Below are 20,732 nucleotides of genomic sequence, written 5' to 3'. Positions count from 1 at the left end.
AACTCAACAATTCATATGAAATTTATGACAAAATTTCACACAAATGTCTGTTAGGATAATATGCTCATTCCAAAGTCGTCAAATAGCGCCACTTTTGAAGAGCTTTTGATGTAAGATGCCACCTTTCACGTCTTCGGTGTAAGATGCAATCACCAAAAGCCACCTTTTAGGTCTGCATGATACCCCACTGACTGTCATTGGCTGAGAACGAGGACGGACAGAACCGTTCACTGTGGTAATATGTCATTGTACAGTCTGTCATACCCAAGTTTGTTAAGATTCATGTTGCAGAGTGTTGCTTGCAATGAAGTCATAACTTTACAAATATCTCACAGTCTGCAGGAGGCTTTGGTTAGTTTCTGTCACACACAGATTCATTTGGAGGGTTACCTTCAGCTTCATGAATGTGTTCTGCATATTTCATGGTAATCTACTCTTGTCACAATCACTGCGAGGCCCTTCTCTGATGATGGTAGCCCAGTGATGAGTACGAAAAAACATGCACCTTTTAGAACATTTAAATGGATTCAATTAGGAGGCGTACATGACAGGAAATGTAGCAGCATCACTTATGTTGGGTTAATGATGTCTGTGGAGTCAATTTCTGAAATCCGAGGCTAATGCTGTGTGTATGTAAGCAGAGAAATAAGGACCAGACTCTCTTAAGCGTAACTCTTTTTAATCAAATGAGATATTTTCACTCAGTCAATTCTGATGAACCTTATATAACATAAAATCTAGATTCACATCAAATTTACACTGATGTGAGGTGTCACGGAGTGAGTCCTTATCCTTGTCCTCAGTTGTTTGGGTAATTGCTTTGTATATTGCTGAAAGATTGATTCAACACTGAGCTGAGCAGTGAGCGCCGCCTCCAGAGTTTCTGTGAAGTGAACAATGCGAGCTCCTAGATTAAACCCTACAGTCTCCTGAGTGGAGCGGCCTTTAACGATCGTCTGGCTTTTAGCCTCGAGGTGGTTCACAGCAAAAATTGAAGTAGTCTCCCCAAATTAGTCTGGACAAAAAAAAGTTAGCAGACTGTTTTTGCCCTTTTTTGGCAATACTCGCTCTAGGATGGTAATTTTGCTCAGTTGTTCTTTTGTTCCCTCTGTCCAGTTGTCCAACACTTTGGTCCAAAGTAACAATCTGTTTGATGGATTCTAATGAAAACTGGCTCAGACTGATCATTGGTTGTGCCATTTTTGAACATTTAGGCTACTTGGAAGAACTAGAGTTTTGCAAAGCAACAAGAAACGACTCAAAGGCAGATAGTCCAGGCAAAAAAATGAACATTTTCAGTGATCTATTGAAGAAATAACTTTGCAGGCTGGTAGAGGTAGACACGCAGGTGCAGGCGGCTGATAAACAGAGGCATGAAACAACAATATACCGAGGCAACTTTGGCGAGATGACAGAGTAGTGGGATCAGACCCTTTGAAAAAGAGAGTTTTAACAAACTTTGATCTTGCCACCATGTGGTCATGTGGTTCGTGTAACACTTAGCAGTTTCAAACAAATCTGTGCTGTCCACCTGTTTCATTGGTTTCCAGATGGACAGACAGCAGGAGCGTCTATATTTGCAGCAATTTATACTACACATGCTTCACTAAGACATAATTTGTATATTGACTTATTCTATATATTCCTCATGCTTCCAAAGGCATAAGGTAGGGAGAAGGTACATATGTTCTTCCTTTGACGGGCAATCTTCAAAGAAAATTCGATTTCCTACAGAGAGAGATTGATGGCAGAAAGGAAGCCAGGAAAGGAATACAAGTGTTCACTATAGCCACTGCATTTTTCCACAAGCTGCTTCTGAGGCAATTTGCTTTTCATCAACACTATTAAGCAAGACCAGGGCTGAAATCTGGTCATGGGTGAGGTACTTACACCTTGCCTCGCAGCCGGTTAGATTGGTTAGGTTTAAAATCACATGGTAAGGTTTAAGAAAAACCATCCACATCCACACAGAAAGCGAACTCCGGACTCCTGCCCTATAAGTACATTCGCACACCCTATATGTCTTTACTGGCAGTGTTTCTACCTGATATCATCCTCTAGCGTTTCACATACATGCAGCCGGTTCTCAGGTGCCATCCACCCATCCGCCAGCGTATAACAACAACGCCACCGCTTCTGTCTGAGCGCATGTTCATCTGCTCAGGCATGTCCACATCCAGTGTGCGTGGGCGGCATCATTTGAGAGCTCGGCCGTACGGAACCGATCACATACGCCTGAAACCCTGCAGGGTGGAGTCAGGTAATAATGCTGCTGGTAATGACGTAATTTAAGAGTGCGAGTGCCCTTATAAGCCAGTTGGGTTGGGAGGTGGATGAGTCCCACAAATAACTGACTTTCAAACAAGAGAATGAAGTTTGCTTCCTGTATGAATGTGAGGTTTCTTTTCTACCCAAACATAACTATCATGACAGTCCCATTGGTTGCCATGTGCTGTTTGTGTAAACATAAGGATCATGCTTCGTCATCTCGCCATTTACATTTGTTGACATCACCGTAGCACAGACAACTGAAGGAGAAGAGTACTTAAAACGTCAGAGGCAGACGCAAAAGGTCACTGAGAGAGTGGCACCATGTGACCAGTTGGGATGACAATGTTTTGCAATAGCAGACGGGATACTTAGGGCGTAATATGTAGATGTGAAAGTTCACTGCCAAACAACGATATGTGATGACTTGGGATGAGAACATGTTGGTAAAAGCAACTGTTAAATTGTTATGAATTTAGAATTTGTTTTTGCCTGTTTTTCACTGGGGTCACTAATTTGATTCCTGGTGTCAAAATTATATGAATCAGTGGGTTCATGTGTTTCTCTATATCATCTGGTTCATGAGTTACGAAAATCTGTGTTTTTCACCACTCCAACAGACGTCAATTCAACCTCATGCGCCATTAGTCGACCTTGGCAACATGACAAATTCATTCAGGTCATAAGGCTACAAAAAAACCAACAAAACACCATGCCGTATATGAGAACCCATTTTTTCTGTTAGACTAAATATGTGTGTGTATGCTTCTGTTTTTAAATCTGCATCACGCTGGGCTGGGGGTCTTCAAAGAGGTGATCTTCAAGAGCGTTTTTCAGGGTTTCCATGCACACTGTGGCCTTTTCAATCTCTATTTCATCTCTCCATTTCATCTCTCCGATGGGTAAGCAGTTATCCGCTCCAAGTCTCTGAACACAGTGTTCCCTGCACTACAGTACGTCTCTCATGTAGGGGAATGAAAAGGTATTAAGGGAAGGAACATGAGGTCAGGAGAGGCCACAGTTAAAGATTACCACTTAGAAGCTGTAACTACAGTTCACAAGGAGAAAACAAGCAATCACTCACACACACAACACATGACAGTACGATGTCACAGAATTTAGCCGATGACTGATGTGATGCAGCAAGCCGAAACCAGATGTTAACGAGAGTTGTGAGGTGTGACTAGTGGAGGTATTTTGTCTGCTAATGTGAGAGATGACAGCTTACTCGCTCTATAGCCTCTTTCCGACTACACAAATATCCTGCTAATACCCGCTATGAGAAAGTAAAAAATCTGCATTCACATTTTTGGGTCAAATGTCTAAAGAAGTTATGGGTATTTAACACCTCCGATCTGCATCGATGGAAACACAACAACCGAGCGAACATGCTTATTTTAGCTCCGATGCAATGACACACTGCCACTGATTATTGTTCGTCTACATCTAAGAAACGTAAAAACATCAATCTAAATTAGTTTGCACTGAGTTTGAAAGAGAGACTGAATAAGTTAGAGAAATATAAAGAGAAGTAACCACTGTCACCAGGCCTCTGTCCATGCTGCCTTCAACTGTTTACCTGTTTTCTGGTCTGTCCATGCAACATGTTTTTATCCCAACATGTCACATATTGCCACTTTGCAATGGACTTCCGTGTCTATTTGTTACGCTCTGTCTTCTGCGTCTGCTGTTGATGTTCCAGGATGCTGCTAAGTGATGTAAACAAATGCACATGGTGGGATTATGCTGTACGTAGCTGCATGTGGCAACCAACGCTGAACCGTCAACAAACGCACATGCTGGCACGGATGGTTGGGTATAGGGGAAGGATGCCCATGATAAGGTTTTGAAAAAAAAAACATATTCAGACGAGAAGTGAACACTGGACTCCCACATGAAAGTCTGCGGTTTGTGAGACCCATCCACCACCCCTCCCGCTCAGCCTATAGATGCCCTCAGGCTTCTTGTATTACGTTGTATAACCTGACGCCATCCTGAAGCATTTCATGCACAAGCACCAGGTTCCCTCCCGCCACTTTCTCAAGTGACGCCGCTCATGCGTGTATTATGTGAATGTCGAAGGTGCCATCAGGCCGTCTGCCAACAGCGAGTGGTATTTCATGCACAAGCAAAAGATGCCTTTTGGCATTGTACATTTAGGCCAAAACCACTGACTAAGTGGTGCTATATTACAAGTTTGGAATGAGAACAGGCTGGTCTGAAACACAACAAAACAACCTTCGCACCTGCTGCAGAGCCATGTACACAGCTCTGCTCCACTGTACAATGTAAAAGCAGTCTATAGCCAATTTTTAGTGGTTTTATCCGTGTTTGAAAAACCTGTGTGCAATTTTGGTGGAAAAGGGTTTATATGTGTGTTTATGTGTGTGTGTCAACTCCACCTTGAGGGTTTGTCTTTTAATGGCCAGCTTGTCTGCATATGCCACACCAGAGTTTTTTATCATCATTCTGTGTTCACTTTATTTAGCTCAAATGAACCAAATCTGACATCACAGTACAGAGAGCTGCATGGTGTCACAAGTGATGGAGGGTAAAGGACCTGCAGGACAAACTCAAACTATTGCAGAGACTGACAAGAAATTCTCCCGGTGAACTTGATCCACAGAGGATTTTATCTGTCATTCTTTGTCTGAGCAGATTCTCTCTCTGAAAGGCACCAGTCGGACTTGCAGACTTTTCCATTAGTGGTTTCTCACTCGAGCCATGTCTGACTGTAACAACAATGATGCACCACTTTTCACCTTGGTCTGATTTGAATTGCTATTGTGAAGTCGTTATGTGAAAGCAGCACGGTTGAATAACTGCATAAAAATGTTGAACTTTTAGTGAGAATGATTTACCGATCTCATTACTGGCTAATCATTGTAAATGAGGACTTAACATGGAGCGACACAGACACATTCAATCATAAATGTATTTATTTTCTTTGCAGTTTGGATTTCCAAATGAACTGAGATGATTGTTATTTTGTTTGACATGTCAGCTCATTTAAAAGTTTCTGTTGATGTGTACATTACTGGATGCAGTGGATGTTTCAACAGTTTTATTCAGTGTATGTTATTTAAACATTTGTTGGTTATATTTTCTTTGATTATCGACCTCAGGGAGAGTAGTTGTTGCCAAGGCAACAACAAGAGGGAATTGATTCACCCTATTAACCCTTTGAAACATCTCTTTTCTTGTGCTGCATTCAGACGCCTTTCACAAGTATTTGAACCTTTGACCTACAAGCAAATTGCTTTGATTTCTCTCAGTAACATAGGAAAAAAGGCAATGAGCAACTTGGCTAGAAATTCCCTGCAAATTGCAAGGAATTAGAAGATTTAGTGAGTTCTGTCTTTAAAAAAGCTAGGAGAAATGTCCAGAAAAATGTCCAAAAATGTATATTTTTTAATTATCATAACTATATATTTGGAATGACTTTACAGAATTATTGTAATTTTTTCATGTTATTTATTTATGTGTTTGCTTTGGTTTTTTAATTTTTATTGTAAATTTTCATATTATTTTCTTTCTTTTTTAATTTTTTTTTACTAATTTCTTAATAATTTTCATTCACCTCTTAAGTTGCTTATTGCCTTTTTTTAATTATTATTTTTTAAATAAAGCCAGTTTGCTCAGGTTTCAAAGGGTTAAACCATCAGACTTACATCTAGAGATGGCAAATTTGAAACTTTGTAACGTTTCAACACTTTCAAACCATTGTTTTGAAACGTTTCAAAACCTGTTTACTCAACATTGGCATCCACTGGCAGAAACTGGCATTGCAGTTATTACTTAATGTTTGTGATGAAAGCTCCCTTTTCCCCGTCCCAAAAGGTTATAGGTGTCATGCAAATACAATCAAACCATCAATCATTTATTTAGTTCTTGTAGGATGTGGTGACTGTTTCTTAGCAATATTATGTGACTTAATGATGGTGGTCCTATGCTATAGTTAGTTGATAGTGCAGACACCCGGAAATAATTTAGTGCATGTTTTCATGTTTGGATGGCTTTGGGATCAAGAATTACAGTTTGAATGAGTTTCAATGTCACATCTTTTCTACTAACAGTATGAATGTAACAGTTTTGTTTACACTGTGTATTTCAGATTTATTGTAGGAGCTGAGCTGGAAATGCACAGACAGAAACAGAAATTTATGTGATATGCATTAACACAACCAAAATTATATTAAAAAAAAGAAGAACGAAAAGTAAAGACCCTCATGGGTTAAATTATTGTTACTATTATTATTATTATTATTATTATTATTATTAACAACATTAATAATAATAGATGATAAATAATAATAACAATAACATATGATATTTATACGCGTGCATATCCCGCGGTCCTTTCCTTTAAAACCCTTTGTCCGGGTTTGACATGATCACGTGACATTTGGAAACCCGCCTCGAACTCCTTCCCAAAACCGGAAGTGACGAAACGTTTCGAAACAGCTCGATATTCGTTGCCAAAATTGCCATCTTTACTTACACTCCCGCCCACCTGTCATTCATGTTTTCCACACCCACAAACTCTCAATCAGCCAATCACAGCCTGGAAGCAGCCGTACAGGTGAGACTAACCTGCAGACTCACTGTGACGTCTCTGAGAGCTGCTGCAGGGAGGAAGTTTGCGCCAAATTTTCCCTCGCGCTCCTTAAATAAGTCCGCGTTGCTGTAGTTCGCTCGTGGGAAGGAGCCCACCGGTGTGTGGGTCATTTTTGTGGATTTGGATGTGTATTTCCCTCCAGGACTGACAGCATGGAAAGGGTTAAAGCCGACGCTACAAACACAACTGACGAGTTTCCGCCTGGCCGCTGAAGCGTGAGTAGCAGGTGTTCACACTGACCGATCAGCTGGTTTCAGCTGCGGTTATTGGCGCTGTTTTGTGTTTCGATTTCCTGGTTTGTTTGGTGGAGATCCGCCGTGAAACTTTTGAGCTGTGTTTTCTGCGGATGATTGAAACTGGATTTGGACTGCACTGTGTTGGGTTTTTTGCGATTTGGGGACAGTTTGCATTGTTTGTTGGCTGAATGCACCCACTGACCTGAGCTGAGCTGTGGTCTGCCTGTTTTTGCAGAGCTGGTTTTTGGTGAGATACATTTCATTATCTGCTGTGTGCTTTTGTTTTGAAGCCGACAGTTTGACGGAAGTATTTTCTTCTGTTTTATTATTATTTGTCAGATGTAACTGGCATCTCATTTAATTTAATTTAATTTAATTTTTTTATTAACATTGAAACAATGCACATACAGATGCATCAACATCCCACAAACAGATGCCACAAAACCAGTAAAACCAAACAAAACAGAGACAAAGACATAATTACTAAAGAACAAACCAAAAACAGTCACCATGATCTCCTAAACATGATTGTTATGTTTTCCACTTTGTTTCATAGTCCTAAAATATTCTCTGTCTATTTGCGATAATGCCTCTAACCTAAACTTATGTTTAAAAAAAGCGAGAAAATTTGGGAATCTCAAACATTTTTCTTTCATTTAAAAAACAAATTTTTTACCCAATAAAGTACTGAAATTACTTGGACGTCAATTTTTTTAATTCGTCACATATTACTGTTTGAGGGCACATTGTTAACAGTAGAGACTGTAAAGTTAAATATTTTTTTAAGGGTCATTTAAAACGTCACCACATGTGGACAAAACCAAAAAAGATGCAACATTTTTTCAGTTTCAGTTAGAAGCGATAGTTCTGATCCTCTTTCAGCCCCCAAATAAAAAGCATTTCTCATGCACAAGATTTTGTATAGAATTTTAAATTAAAAGTTTTGTGATTTACTTTCTACAAAAGAGTTATAAATTAGATTATACACCTGTCTCCCTGGCAAAGGGGTGAGATATATTTATTATTATTATCTGCTGTGTGCTTTTAATTAAGATTAAAAAAGGTTTTTCTTTCTCTTTCATTGTTGTTATTTGTCAGATGTGACTCTGACTGGCACAGCAATTTATTTATTACTTTCACAAGTATTTGAACCTTTGAACTGAGGCAAATTGCTTTGATTTCTCTCAGTAACAAAGGAAAAAAAGGCAATGAGCAACTTGGCAAGAAATTTCCTGCAAATTGCAAGGAATTAAAAGATTTAGGGGGTTCTGTCTTTTAAAACCTAGGAGAAATGTCCAGAAAAATGTCCAAAAATGTATATTTGTAATGATCATAACTATATATTTGGAATGACTTTATAGAATTAAAGAATGATTATACATTTTTTTCATGTTATTATTTTTTTTTTTTGCTTTGTTTTTTAATTTCTATCGCATAGAAATTAATTGTTTTTTTAGTTTTCTTTATTGTTGTAGCAAGGACATCAGAATAAATCAGAGCTAATAACACAGAATCATGAGACATGTCCACAGTCCCCTCAGAAAAAACAAAACAGCTTCCACATGAGACAAAACCTGGACAACTCAAAAAGGGACAGAGGAAAAGGTGCCTTTGCAACACCAGTTACATCTGAATCTACCTTTTCATTATGACAGGTACTGTGGCGTCGTTCGTAACGACGGGCCGCTGCAGGTTTTCCCTCTCACACCTCCAGCAGGTGTCGTTGTTCCTCAGTTTTAGTCTCAGTAACTTCCTCTGAGTCCATAAGTTCTATTTACAAGTTGAATAAATAACAAATAAATGAATAAACTGAGACTGATCTTCATCAGTCAAGACGCTTTATAAAAAAAAGAAGAAGCATCAAACCCATTACAATTTAGGGACATAAAATGTGATGAATTTATTATTTACCAGATATTGGAAAAAAGTGTCTTCAACACAATAAGTAAGAGAAGTTTTTGTTTTATCTGTCGTTTCATCATCCGGGTCATGTGATTGCTTCTTATTGGTCTCTATATAGATGGGCCCGTAGATTTTTAAAACCCTGATGAAGACCAGCAGTGGTTGAAACGTGTTGTTTTTTAATGATTTAGCCACTATAATATAAGCTTTTCAATGAATGAATGTAAGTTGTCTGTTTTCACATTTTTGGGGTGCCTGGATTTCCTCCAGCGGATGTTTTGTTGTTTGTTTTTTCCCTGCAGTGGAAACTAGTCACACTTAGATTTCAGACAAATGTTGACAGCTTCACTATGGGTTGAAAAGAAATAAAAACATTTCATAAACGCAAAAAAAGGCACCCACCGCTTACAAGCAAATTTTGCGATTCGTCAAAAATAAACTTTACTGGCATATATGTCTACCTCCTCGGTAACTCTGACCCGTGTGTACGCGCTTAAACTGGAGAAATGAAAAACTGCAGTTTCTAAAGCAGAATGATGAAACTCAAACGGTCTAAAATTGATACAACTGCATTAAATGCATCAAAATATTAGTGATTACTTGATTTGTGTGTGTGTGTGTGTGTGTGTGTGTGTGTGGTTGTGTGTGTGTGTGTCAGTGTTTTATCAGCTCCAGCCTCCAGAGCTGGAGCTGAATTAATATGGCTGACGGTTAGTTTGGTAACAGAACAGCTGAGTAGGCGGCTTAGAGTTGGCCTTTTGTCAGTGTTGCTGTTCCCTCGAGGCAGTAGGTACGAGTGCGGACTTGATACGAATTAAAGTTTCAAAAGAATTAGTCGTAAAAAGTTTTTGTCTTTTGGGCCAGTAAGCTGTGATTCTGACAAGCAGCTGGTTTGGCAAAAACTGTCTGTAAAAATAACTCTCAGACTTCTCAAACTTAATATTCAAAGGTCTAATCGGATTTTATTCAAGGCCAAAGGTCCGGAGCGATTGGTGACATGGTGATACGTTTTTTCCCGAGCACCCTGGCCACTCGGAGAGACGCTTCAGTCGCTCTCGCTCTCTTTCTGTCACTGATCTCACAAACAACTTGTTTGTTGATTCATAGGAAGATTTTGGCTGTCTGAGTTTTGTTGTCTCCGTCTCTGTATTTTGAGGATGTCTCTGTTTGACATGCTTGTGCTTTGTGTCATAGCGTCGTTTAACATTTCTACTCTTCACAGCTCCAGCCGTCTCTGTGCAAAATGAGCGCGTATTTCTGTGTCCACTCGTCTTTGAAAACTTGTCTTTTCTCTGCGCATTTGGGTGGTGACGTCCTCACTGGATTGACAACGTAACGTACACTGACAGAAGACGTCTCGCTTTCTCGTGCCTGCAGCACAGTTAGCAGTTAATTAACCTGCTAATTCTGAACAGACGCCTGTTAGCCGACCTTTGAACTCTGACACGTGATGACTTAAATGTCATGCTCGCCGGCTGTCAACGTTGCCATGACAGCGATGTCAAACAGGGAAATCGTCGTGTGTAAGGCTGAATCTCAGGCCAGGATTGCTGTAACGATCACTAAGAAAACTATATTCTTCAAATCTAACAATTTAACAGGTACAAAACTTTATTTTTTTCAAAATAGGAAAGCATTATTATTATTATAATATTATTGTATATTTAATGCAGGGTGTGGGACGGCTTGACTTGCTTAGTGTCGGGTCTGGATCTGGACCACGATCTACTTGACAAACAGGGAACAGGTGTGTAAAGTTGGCGAGGCCCTGTGTGTCTGTATATATACATATATAAACATATATGTGTGTGTGTGTGTGTATATATATATATATATATATATATACATACATATATACGTGTGTGTGTGTGTGTGTGTGTATATGTATATCTATGTGTGTGTCTATAAACATATATATATGTGCGTCTGTGTGTGTATATATGTGTGTGTGTGTGTGTGTGTGTCTGTATGTATGTGTGTGTGTATATATATGTATATATATATAATGTGTGTGTGTGTATGTGTATGAGAAAGAGACAAAATGAACAAAAATTCAACCCTAAATTGAAGTATTTTTCTTGTTTTCAACCATGAGCTAATACTGCATATATTAAAAAGCGTGTTTCATGTCTCCATCTGCTGGTGGTCATCACAATAAGAGTATACAAATGTGATGTTAATTCCACTATTGAAGAGACTTGATCTCTAAAATTAGCGGGAAAAAGCGAGTGTATGAATATTGATTCTTGGCCAAAGAAGTTGTTATTCAACCACGTTATCGGCAAACAATCCAGTATTGTGCACCCCAAGTTTTTAGTCATGCTTGTAGGATCATCCTGTGGTATTTTTGTAAGTCAGGCTCTTACATTCCCTAAAAAAATGTGTTTATTCATACATTTTATGCAAATTATCATAGTACAACTTCAGCTTGTTACAGTCACGCTGTAGTACCTGTTTCAGCCGTTTTTTTTATGGCTTAGTTATGCAAAGATGCAACAAGCTTCATTTTCGTCAAAAGGGCTTGGCTCCACACTGTAATACGATAAGAAATTTGTGAAAAAATCATTGCATGCATGTATAGTTGTGCGGCTGACCCGACGTGCACTGAAGGAGGTGCAGCAGGCAGAAATGCACAATACACAACGCTGCCTCGTTAGTTTGAAGTAAATAAGAAAATAAAACTTACATGACAGTCTGACCATAATGACAGACTCCATATAATCAATATAATTTAATTAAAATACAAACAAAAAAAGCTTCTGGTCTTGTGTCCATTTTGCTCCTTTATTGCAGTTCAAGATAGCAGAGTATAAAATGCTCCACCATAAGCGCTGTTTTCTTCTGAAGCTCAGTTGATCTCCGATAAGAGATTCTCATGCAGGTCTTTGCTGTATCTTTGCAAAACGAAACTCAAGTTAGTCGACACTCTTCTTCTTAAAAACTCAAAATGGCTCCCTCAGATTTCTTTCAAGCTCGTGCGCAGTGAGACCTGTAAAATGAGGCTGAAATGGCTGGTAGTCATGGCACTGAGGAAGCACGCGGTAATAATCCCTCTCGCTCTGAAGCTATCAGAGGCGCTGATGCCTTCAAATGGAGGAGAGTGAATGCCTCCCCACTATTTCTCCATATAGAATTTAATGAAAAGTGGGTTTTATCTTAGTATCTGTCTCTCTCTGCTCATTTCTCTCCTCTTCTGCGCTACACTCAACATGCTGATTAGGGATGCAGCGCGAGGACAGGTTTAGGATATGCCCTGCCTCCTGTTCAGGAAGCAAATGCAGATAGTAGATAGTTGTCCTGATTGTTTCCTGATTAATTTCGTCTTTAGTGGAAGTTCGCAGAATGGAATAAAAAAAAAAAAAAGAAGGAGGACCTCTATCACTCTATCACTGTCGGATATGGCCCATGAATGAAAAATACATTTTATTAAATATCTATCAGACGAATGCTATGCAGGCAGAGACACTTCCATACTTGATTAGAGAGCCGGATTCAGAGTTGATTCAGAGTCATTGTGAAGGAAGGCGGCCTTTTTCTTTAAGCTTGAGGGCTGAGATAACACTTTCGTTTTGCATAAAAGTCTTGAAAATGTACAGCGTATAATCAACAGTATTACCTGAGTGGGTTTGTGTGAGGAAAAGCAGGTTTGTAACTAAAGGGTTGAGTCTGCTTATCATCTGGAAAAGTGTGGGTGGAAAAAGCAAATGAGGAATACTTTTCACTCAGCAGCCACTAAAGTTACAAACAACAGCAGACTGACAGAAAGATCCGCTGGCAATCAAAAAGTAACATTTGAAAATGAAAACTATTTATTACACTTTCACCATGAAGTCTGGATTGCATCTTTCACAGTGAAATATCTCCAAAAGTTCATTTAGTTGCTTGTCCACACAAAAATCTCACAGAAATGTGTGAAAAGGACACGACTTTATAAAGCATTACATGATGTTCGGCACAAAATGTGTGAAAATTATGTGGTAGGAACTTAAAAAGGTTTTTTTTTATGAACGGTTGTAGTTTGGTTAGATTTAGAGAAAGAAAAATACTTGATTAGGTTTAGAGAACAAAAAGTTCTTTGGCTAAAGTAACTACTCACTGGATGTAACTGACGTAGTATATATGTATGTACACATACACATGTATACACAAACACCAGTCTCCAGGTTAAAAGTCCATGTATGTTTGATCCACCCATCCCACCCTTGTTTCATGTGTCGACCACAAATAACATTGTTTTTGTATTGCAAGCACATAATTTTAACACATTTTGGGTTATAGGATATTGACAGAAAAAAACAGCATATTTAATCTAATCTAAAGCTCAAATCTAAATTGGCAAAAAAAGAGAACTGCCGCAAAGCAGCTGGGGCAAACTGCAAAAATATGCAGCAATACATTAAAAAACGTGCTTTCCAGCACAAAGTAATGTCACAATTCAGTCAGCTGTCTTTGTGTTAATTAGCTGTCTGGATGAATAAATGTAACATGAAAGCTGTCAGTCATCAAAATCTTCCCCTAAAATTGCCCCTAAATCTAATATATATTTTTTGTCAAAAGACCAAAACAACACTGAGGAGAAGTGTAAATATGTGGCAGTATTTTGCTCTAAAGGACATCCTGATAACATCTTTTCTGCCTGAAATGTTCTTCTATATTGAATACTGCAGCTGTCAATGCAGAAGATTAAACAGTATTTTTAAAATCTTTTTTTTTTTAATATAAATTGAATTTCTTTATTTTGTTCTTCATCCAGTGTGCACACACACAGTGCTCACTACAACATCTAAAGTGTGTGGGTGCGTCTACACATTAATGCACTAAATACAGCAAACTGTAATGATGTAAGGTGGCAGGGTTTTAATATAAGTGATTGTTAGTTTTTTTTTCTCGATTGCTAAGAGATGCTTAATGAGACACAGATGCACTTGATCTTCATCACCCTGAATTCTTCACTTGCAAATGTGTTAGCACTTTCATTTCACACATTTTTCTCACCTTTTTTTTCTCCAAAACAGTTACCACTGAAATTATAGAAAGACCCCAAACTCTATTTGATTGACTGTGTTACACAAAATGAAAACATGTGTTCGGAGCTGATAGAAATGACTTGAATAATTATGACTCTCTAATGCCCCTGTGTGAAACTCTTCAATCAGCAATCAGCCGTATTCATCCATAAAAGATGTAACCTCTGCGTTGTTATAAGCACATATCAAAGAAGACAAAGAGGCTGTGGTCCAGGGGCTTAGAGGAAAAGGAGTTATCACGCATGGTGGGAGCTGTCCGAAGAGGTGAAAAAGGAGCTTTCCCTCATTCGTTTGCTTTGGTTGACCTCATGTTTGTATGGATATTTATATTTATCTGACACGTAAAGCGCAATGTGCGGCTGTGACGTCTCTGCTCTCATGGTGACCGAAGGGATGGTGTTTTCAAAGAATTACACTGTGGAACCCGCTTCCAAAAGTTTGCATTTTCAGGCCCTGCGTCACCAATTTAATGTGCAAGAACCAATGCCTCGAAGTCAAAACGGTTGATGCAGTCCAGCCAAAAAGAAAGACGTAGACAAATCTGGTGCAGCACAACAAGAATGTTTGTTTCTGGGTTTTTTCAGAGTTTGGGTGACATTTTTTATGGTTCTTTGGTGAAGAAATACAGTAAAAACAAAACAACTGTACCATAATGAATGTCCAAATGTGTCCTGGTCATTACTGCAGGTCTCACATGTCAACAACAGTTCATCGGCACTGAAAGCACTGCACACAAGAATTACGGCAACACGGTTTATCAAAGATTTTGAGAGATTTTGGTCTTATCTGTGCAAACTGTTCTGAAAAAGGGTGTGAAAATGTGCGAAACCAATGAAAAGGTGCGAACACATTTTCAGGAGAAGACTGCTGCTGTACCAAGAAGGTGATGATATAGATCCCAGTTTCATTTATCATGTCTTAACAATCGAAAAAAAAACTTGTTATTTGACAGGGAATTTAAATAAAGATGTAAAAATTGCAGGTGCAGAGTGCAGCAGGATTTTTTTTCATATCTGCAGTAAAATCATCCTTTTACAATTCATGCTTTGACCTTGTTTGCTTTATCAATAAGTGGCACGGGCATAAAGTGCACATCACAGGTTGACCCGGTTCATATTGATTGCTGTATTTGTTGTCCATTACGACTGAAAAAATATATTTACTTGACCACAAGTTGTGTTGTTTGATGGCATTGTTTGCTTTTGTTGCATGGTTTAGATGTTTTATTGGAGAATTTTGCAAACAATATGTGTCATTTTGCCCAGCAGTTTTCAGTTTAGGCCTGTGTGTGACCTGTTTGAAAATGTGACATCTGAATGGACAAATGTTTTTGTGTGTTCACACTGTAACTGAGGTTTGGGGTGAGTGCTGTTTTGCTGTGATGTGTTCAGCAGTTTGACAGCTTGGAGGGAAAGCTGTCATCAGTGTCTGGCGGGGTGCTAAAATATCTCCTGCCAGACAATAGCTAAAGGGTTTTTCAAGCTTTTACAATAATTGTGATCCTTCAGGTTGTTTTGGTGGCTCTGATTTGTCTTGATTTCCCTGGAACATATGTAAACAAACCCCACAAAGAGGCAACATACCCAAGATGTTGTTTTTCCCAGTAGGCGCGCTAAAACCATAAACACTGCACTGAAGATGATCCTTATAATAAAAACCATCCTTACCAAATGAAGTATTTATTCCTGTAGACTATCGAACTGAGCTATTTCCTATTTAGAGTTTCATTGCGACTCGTCACATGGTGCCGCTCTGTCAGTGACCTTCTGCGTCTACTTATGATGTTTTAGGTGTCTTTCTGTGTCAGCTGTTTACGCTCCGAAATGCTGTTACTGTGATGTCGACAAATGCTATTGATGGGATGAAGCAGGATGGTCCTTATGTTTACACTAGGGATGATAATAATGAACCCATTTATCAGTTGTTAAGAATTTAATCAAATATGTGAAATTTAATCGATTAATCACTATGAAAGGCTATGAAATGTCAAAATATATGCAGTATGTTGCTGTGAGCTTTGACTGAGGATAAAACTCATTTGGTATTGTTTAAAATAAACAAAGTTTTTATGTGTTGTTTTTTTCCAGAAAACTATAAATAGTTTGTTAATTAAGCGAACTCCAGACTCCCACATGAAGGTTTGTGGGACCCGTTCACCTCCTCAGTCGCCCGCCTTATATATGTAACATTGTTACCAGCAGCATTATTACCTGACACTGTCTCCATCAGTGTTTCATACGCACGCGACCGGTCCCGTCTGGCTGTGCTCTGAGTTGACGCTGCCCGTGCGCGTGGGCACACATGGAAACACCTGGTGCCATCCAGCCGTCCGCCACTGTATAATAACGCCACCGGTTCTGTATGAGCCGTCCAGTCGTGCTTCAGTTGGATGCAGAAGGTGGCTCGTACGCCGTTTCACTGACAGAACGGCACTATTTGATGAGTTCAGAGTGAAAATGGGCTGGTAGATCACCAAAATCTTTAATCAAAACAAGATTTATCTGTTCAGAACGAAAAAAATATTCAAATCAAATTTTCTGGGATTCTGGCCAATGCTTGTAGAAATTTTAAGACTCTAGTGTAAGGTTAGGATTACCCTTCAGGCCAAATAAGTACCCAGGTCCATGACAAGACCACTTGTTGGTCCACATTGTCCTTATGTTCTGAGTGCACAGCAGCTGCCCACGAGAAATAGTGTCTAACTGACCACAAGGCGTTCAACACAAATTTGAAATAATGAAATGGGAGCAAAAAGCCAGCGAGTGCAGCTGAGAGGAGACAAATCATGACGAAGAGTAGAGCAGACCCCCGACTCTCACCACACAACTGCTGATGCTCAGCAGTGAAAGTGCCAACCCACTCACTTTCCACTCTATACCAATACATCAGCGGAGTACACTCAGACGTCTGCGTAATTTGCGGCTAGAAGTGGACATAAAAGAGGGGCAAAACAATCAAATTAAATCAGAAGTCCTTTTCCACTATATTGCTGTATAGTACAAATCTGCTGCTAGAGTCTTCTGCAAGTGGCTCTATAAATTACAGTTATTTATTACAGTGTCCTTGTTAGATGCAAAACCTTCTGTGATGGTTTGTGCGTCGGTTGGAGTATGTTTGAGAGACACGGATGAGGCAGGAGTCAAAATTCAGAATGAAGAGCAGTTTTTATTATTATTATTGTATTTCATTCCCTTATGTATACGTATATTTCTTTATATCTCTATGCTCTGGAAAGTGAAATACTTCATAGGAGTTGCTGTTTCTGTGCTGAAGGCATTCCTACTGTTAACCACGAGGTTATTTTCTGTAAAATAACTCATTTAAATTTTTTAGAAGAAACTATTCTGTTCTATTGATAGCAAAGTGTTATGGGCAGGTAAAAATAACCTTTTTGTGAATATCCTTATATGTATGCCAAAAACATTTTGTCATTTTTTTGTAGTGAACATAAATAGGAATGTTCAAGTTTTAAGCAACATTCAAATGTGACATTCAGATGTTTTAAAGTCCGTTGTAAACCCAGTTTCTAGGCTCCATATTTATCTGTAAGGCACATCAGGTGAATTTGTAAAATGTAATATCCTTTCTTTCCATAAAAAAAATACAGTAATTTAAGTAAATTCTACAAAGAAATATCATTATTTCAGCATATTCTTACTTTAAATGAACAGTTTAGCGCTTTACAAAATATTACTGTAAACTGAACATGTTCAGTGTTTTTCTATTTACAGTGTTATGCTATCATTTTTTACAGCGTAGCGATAAGAAGAGGAGAACGGAGAAAGAAAATGCTTATGAATGAGCACAAATGACTAAAGACCTGTAGCTGTGGTCTTGTCACTTTCATTCGGATGCAGCTGATGTACTTACTCAGACACAGCTGATAATGGAGCTCATGTGCTGTTGGTTGTAATTTAAAGGCTAAAACCAATTACCGTGCCTACAATTTTCTCTACAAGGAGTCTAAACGCCCTTGGAAAGCAAGTGAAAGGCACTCTAAGAAACGTGGAGAGGAGAAATGATTGTAGGGTTAACAATTAACAACCCGTCCTGCAATTGCAGCCTCTGAAGGCGAACCATTGAACACAACTCTGATAATGGAGGAACTTGATAATCCAACAGTTCAGCCAGTTCAGCAATGCGTAAGTCTGCAGTTCTCCAAGTAAGACGCTGCAGCGGATAAATATAAGCACTTTAGATGCAGCAGTACAGTGGCCAGCACATATACACATATATCATATTTATAGAGATAAACATGATATTTAGTTGGATAAACCAGGAGAGAAAGACAGTGAGTCACAGTACAGACAGTCTGATATGGAATAAAATATACAGATTATGGTGTAAAGTTATTGAAAATAATTTACGATTGTAATTTAGTGTTGTTCTTTTTATTATTATAAATTCATTTATTTTATGTCTTTGGCATTGCTGATATTCTGGGTTACCCTTATGTTGATATTAGATTAAAATAACTCCTTTTTGGTTATTGACTGAGAACATTTTTTATGTATGTAACCTAAACAAAAATGATTTGTTGATTCATACACAAAGAATAACAATGTCCAATTCAATAATGTTAAAAAATGCATCTATTGTCCAAAACTTTAGCTATGGATATGGAGACAAATACACTTTAATGGAGTGAAAGATGGTAAAAAGTGGATATTTCAGTAATGATTCAGCTGGCTGCTGCTTTGAAACCAGGTTTCCAAAGACCTTTTTTTTCTTTGCCGCCTCCCTCAGATCTTTCTGCCTCCGCTGCCTCTGCTGCCTCTTTGAGTAATGTAATGAGCAACTCTCAATATGAGCATTATAAACTTTACAAAACTGGCAACTTAGTTTTAGGGTAGTATCAGGTGACAGCTGTACACTGGAAAAATTATAAACCTTCTCATTAAAAGGAAAGCCATAGAAAATAATGGACTGCACTTTTTTGCATCTTTATCCTTTGAAACCTGAGCTAATTGGGTTTTTTTTTTATTTTTTGCGTTACTGATTTATTTCAAAATCATGGAAAGAAGGCAACGAGCAACAAAAAAAGAAATGGCCCAAAAATTAACAAGCAATTTGTAAAAAGTACACGAAAATTACCTGAAATTTGGATTAAAAATAATAATTAAGTCATAAATAAATAAATAAATAAAAGACTTGGAGAAAGTGCTTCATAATTCTAATAATTTTGTATGTATATCCATTTTTCCCAATTTTTAAAAAACAATTCTCTAAATCCATTAATATTTTATTACCAAAATGCTCCTTGCTTTTTTTTAAAGAAATTGCACCAATTTGTTCAAGGTTCAAATGTTTTAATACATGTAAAAGGCATCTGAAAACGGCACGAAAAGAAAAGTGATGTCGCTCCAGGTGCTGAGGGGTTAAAGTAGCATTCACAAGAGTTTTCCAGACTATGACACTGTGTCAGACCACGGAAGAAAGAAAGCTGTGTGTATGTGTGTGTGTTTCCAGCTGTAATTAACATGTGGCGTCCTAAATGTGTTTAACAGCATTATCCCAGATTTGCTTCTAATGGCATATGTTACCCTCGTTAATGTGAAAATAATGTGTACAAAGAAAACAATTAGGGAAACATCTGAAAACATTTGTTCACTTTGTTTTTTAATTACATAATTAACTAGAATAACCGCTTTGTGGTTGTCTGCCTCCACAAAAAAGTCAAGTTGCATTTAACATCCGTGTCTGTCCAGACTCGTATATCGCCATGACAACAGACAGCGCTTCAAATATGGATGGTGCTGCAAAGAAGCTACAAATTCTAAAAGGTGGATGCGTCACACACATCTTTAACCCGGCAGCACAGTAGATCTAAACAATCAGCAGAGTTTCGAAGTGGACACCCGAGGTCAGCATGTCTGACTGAAGACAGACAACCCAAAAACATAATTCAACAGCCATGTCTGGAGTCATAAAAATGTTGTGTTGGTTATAAGAGTGTGCAACAAATACTCTAAATACTATGAAAAAAGGCACCAGCCACTTACATTAACTGAACCTCAAAACTTACATACTTCAGATACACAGCTCACAACTAGAAAAAGAAGTCAATTACAATTAATTTCACACATTAATGAGGGTAAATACTGCTGCTGGTTGCAGGCATTTAACTGAAAAAAAACAAAAAAACTTTATCCTTTTGTACAACAGGCACGAGTATCAGTCTTAGACTTCTCAAGTGCAGAAAAAGGGGCCGTCACGGTGGTGAATACGGGCAGCAGAGGAGGAAGACAGTAGAGGCAGACATGGAAAGTTCAATGATTTATTGAGTGGAGAATACAGAACAGTGAGGCCAGCAAGGGTCAACTCCAGGAGGTCAGTCCAAAAGGTCAGACAGATCCAGCAAGGAGGAGACAAAGACGAGGTTCAGGGAAAAGCACAGCAAAAAAAAAAGAGAAAAAAGAAAGAAACATGAAACTCTCGGAACAAACAAAACTAAAAAAAAAAAAAAAGATTGATGCAAGGCGACAAAAATATAACCCCTATCCAACATGAATGAGCTTGTATCACTATGTTACCCCCCAAAGTACACACACACATTGTGCCCCACTGCAGCACACTGTTGTTTCCTTGATCTTGGCTTCAGTTAAACAGCAGGAACACAAAAAATGAGCACATCACACAAGTAGATGAACTGCAGTAGAAACCTAAAAAAAAACATGTATG

The sequence above is a fragment of the Plectropomus leopardus genome, chromosome 7, assembly GCF_026936395.1.
Source record: "Plectropomus leopardus strain MGB_pleo_1.0 chromosome 7, ASM2693639v1, whole genome shotgun sequence".
In the NCBI taxonomy this organism is placed as follows: Eukaryota; Metazoa; Chordata; class Actinopteri; order Perciformes; family Serranidae; genus Plectropomus; species Plectropomus leopardus.
Note: the sequence above shows the minus strand (reverse complement) of the source record.